General features: G+C 41.8%; 1 pseudogene; it reads right to left on the bottom strand.

Annotated features, from left to right (window-relative positions):
• Positions 1-1,387: 1,387 nt before the first annotated feature.
• LOC125602794 lies at positions 1,388-2,335 on the bottom strand (annotated as a pseudogene).
• Between the last annotated feature and the right edge of the window lie 1,699 nt (positions 2,336-4,034).

The raw sequence follows: 4,034 nt of genomic DNA, 5'->3' as shown, positions 1-4,034 counted from the left end.
ATGTATCCAAATCAAGCTTTTCACAAAGTGATTCATCCTGGTTTGATTGGAACGACGAAGAAGCTGTGCTATTCCCAAACTGGGAAACTGGAATCACCTGATTTGAAAGTGGGATAACTTCTTCTTGCCAACTCCTATGAGATTTATTCAACTTCCTGGTGATTCTCCACCACTTTATGTATCCAAATCAAGCTTCTTACAAAGTGATTCATCCTGGTTTGATTGGAACGACGAAGAAGCTGTGCTATTCCCAAACTGGGAAACTGGAATCACCTGATTTGAAAGTGGGATAACTTCTTCATCCCAACTCCTATGGATTTATTCAACTTCCTGGTGATTCTCCACCACTTTATGTATCCAAATCAAGCTTTCACAAAGTGATTCATCCTGGTTTGATTGGAACGATGAAGAAGCTGTGCTATTCCCAAACTGGGAAACTGGAATCACCTGATTTGAAAGTGGGATAACTTCTTCTTGCCAACTCCTATGAGATTTATTCAACTTCCTGGTGATTCTCCACCACTTTATGTATCCAAATCAAGCTTCTTACAAAGTGATTCATCCTGGTTTGATTGGAACGACGAACAAGCTGTGCTATTCCCAAACTGGGAAACTGGAATCACCTAATTTGAAAGTGGGATAACTTCTTCATGCCAACTCCTACTATGATTTTAGAGAATAAGAAAGGTATTGAGAAGTCTAAGAGAGATTCAAGAGAGATTAGAGTGTTTAAGAGAAAGTGTATGAGATTATCATGATGAACTAGAGAGAGATACTCATAAACTCTTGTTATTTATTAATCAAGACAGATTTTACAATATATAGGATCAGATACAAGGGTTTCAGAGAGACTAAGCATGTGAGGTCAAGGATAAGGTTGCTTTAATTCAAACTTGATCCAATGGGAGCTGTCACACGTTTTTGGCATCTTGGACCAGGTTCCTTTTGCCTTTACAGCCTGTTCCAGCCTGTGTGGATAAGGCTCAGTCACTCTATCCATCCAAACGGTCATCTCCCCTAAGGTAAAACTCATTTGGCCGTTTACTTCTTTCACGCGGTAACTTCTCCTCTTGGTCGAGTGGTGGATTGATCCGGACCGTACGGATGGTACGGCCGGTACGGCCTTGTACGGTCTGATCACTCCCAAGCTTTCCTTCTCTTTGCCTTCACATTATCTCATTCCCAACTCCTTAAGCTATCTTCTCATATATTGTTCAACTCATTTCAACACTCCCCCTCAAGCTTAACTTAGTAACTTAGTTAAGCTTGGAACAACCATGAGATCTTCCTCATTAAAAACCTCACCAAAGAAAACCCATTGGGACAAAACTTTGATGAGGGAAAAAGAGTGAAGAGCTCATGGCTAAGGGGATCAGCTCCGTGGTGTAAGATCTATGAGTCCCAATCTGATGTGAATGGACTCCATAGTCTTTTGTCTTGCTGCCTTGGTGAACACATCCGCAAGTTGATCCTCACTCCTCGTATAGCATGGCAGGATTACTCCCAAGACAATCATCTGCCTCACCTTGTGACAATCAACTTCAATGTGCTTGGTTCTCTCATGGAAGACTGAGTTGGTTGCAATGTGTATAGCCGCTTGATTATCACAGTGCATAGTCATTGGAGTCACTTGCTCTATCTCCAAATGCTTCAAGATCCCTTTAATCCATACCAACTCATTTGTAAGCTTCAGCATTGCTCTATACTCAGCTTCAGCACTTGAACACGATACCACCTTCTGCTTCTTGCTCTTCCAAGTCACCAAGTTGCCTCCAATGAATGTACAATAGCCGGTGGTTGATCTTCTGTCTGCTCTATCTCCAGCCCAATCAGCGTCACAATATCCCACCACTTCAGTACTCTTGTTGCATCCCATCCATACTCCAAGGCTTGATGTCCCGTTCAGATACAAGAGAAGTCTCTCCACCATGCGCCAGTGATGTTCCTTTGGGACTTGCATATGCTGGCTCACTTGATTCACAGCAAAGCATATGTCTGGTCTTGTGATAGTGAGATAGATGAGCTTCCCTACCAGCTTCCTGTATAGCTTTGGATCATGAAAGGCCTTGCTATCTTCAACCTCCCCCTCACGTGGAATCTTGTATCCATCTTCAAGGGGCATCTTTGCTGTCTTATCTCCTTGTATACCTGCATCTTTCAAAAGATCAAGTGTATACTTCCTTTGGGAAATGAACAATCCTTCCTTAGATCTACACAACTCAATTCCAAGGAAGTATTTCATTTCTCCTAAGTCTTTGATTTCAAATACAGATTTCAAAAACTCCTTTGTGGCTTTTATACCAGCCTTATCACTACCTGTTATTATAATGTCATCAACATATACAAGTAGGCAAATGATACCTGAGGGTGTAGTGAGAGTGAATAGAGTGTGATCTAGTTCAGACTTCTTGAACCCCGTCCGTTTAAGGTAGTGCTCAATTTGTTGTACCATGCTCTAGGAGATTGCTTCAATCCATAGATAGCCTTCTTGAGTCTCAATACATTTCCAGGTTTCACAAGATGCTCTAGGCCTGGTGGTGGATGCATATATACTTCATCCTCTAGCTCTCCTTGAAGAAAGGCATTCTTCACATCCATCTGCCAAAGCTCCCACTCAAGGTTCACAGCAAGAGACAATACAATCCTTATAGTATGTAGCTTGGCAACAGGAGCAAAGGTATCAATGTAGTCTTCCCCATATGTTTGAGTGTATCCTCTAGCCACCAATCTTGTCTTCTTCCTCTCAATGGTTCCATCAGGTAGATACTTGATAGTGAATATCCACTTGCTTGTTACAGCCTTCTTCCCTTTTGGCAACTCACTTTCAAACCAAGTATCATTCTTTATCATAGCATTAGCTTCATCACCCACTGATTCTTTCCAATCTTCATGTAGCATTGCTTCTTCATATGATCTTGGTACACTACTTCCATCTAAGCTTGTAATGAAAGCGCAATGTTCCTTTGGGTAACTAGCAAAAGAACACACAGCCTGAGAGGGATGCTTCACAGCCTGAGCATTGTAGTACACTCTCGTGTTTACCCAGTTGGAAACATCCTTCTTCAACCGTGTGCTTCTCCTTAATGGAACTGGTTCCACCTCCACCACCGTAGGCTGAACTGCTTCCCCTTCTACTTCATCTGGTTCCACTTCTTGAATGACTTCTTCCTCGCTTTGTATCACACCTTGACCATGACTATCTGAGTCTTGATCTTCATGATCTTCAGGCTCAGTCTCATTTCCCCCTTCATGATCATGGTGTGATGGTTCTTCAGCTTCATTCTCCTTGGTTGGTTGCTGATCCTGGGACATGTTGATTCCAAGTCCTTCTAGTACACGCCTAAGACTTGTAGCTCTATCAGATGGTTGAGACAAATCTTCAAGATCTTCCCACTTTCTATCTCCATAAAAGCTCTTATCCTCCAAGAACTTAACATCTCTAGACACAAGAACTCTCCTGGCTTCTGAATCATAGCATTTATATCCCTTTTGTGATGTTGAGTAGCCAATGAACATGGCTCTTGTGCTCTTTGCTTCTAGCTTATTCCTTAGCTCCCTGGGTACGAGTACAAAGCACACACATCCAAAGACTCTTAAGTGATCCAGCACAGGTTTGTTTCTGTTTAGAACTTCATAAGGTGCCTGATCCTCCAAGATCTTGGTTGGTATCCTATTGATCAGATAACAAGCCGAGATCACAGCATCACTCCAGAATCTTTTAGGCACACTTGTGTGAAACATCATAGACCTTGCCACCTCCATTAGGTGTCTATTCTTTCTCTCGGCTACACCATTCTGTTGAGGAGTGTATGGACAACTTGTCTGATGTAGAATCCCATGGTGAGCTAGATGACTCTTGAAAGCATTACCAGTATATTCTCCACCATTATCAGACCTGAAAATCTTAATCTTGGCATTATACTGGTTAGATATATAAGCTTGGAAGTTTTTAAATGCATCAAGAACCCTATCCTTTGATTTAATGAGTGTTTTCCAGGTGTACTTAGATTTTTCATCTATAAATGTGACAAAGT

Source organism: Brassica napus, unplaced genomic scaffold, assembly GCF_020379485.1.
Source record: "Brassica napus cultivar Da-Ae unplaced genomic scaffold, Da-Ae ScsIHWf_2987;HRSCAF=3774, whole genome shotgun sequence".
NCBI classification, from domain to species: domain Eukaryota; kingdom Viridiplantae; phylum Streptophyta; class Magnoliopsida; order Brassicales; family Brassicaceae; genus Brassica; species Brassica napus.
Note: the sequence above shows the minus strand (reverse complement) of the source record. Positions and strands in the feature narration are given on the sequence as shown.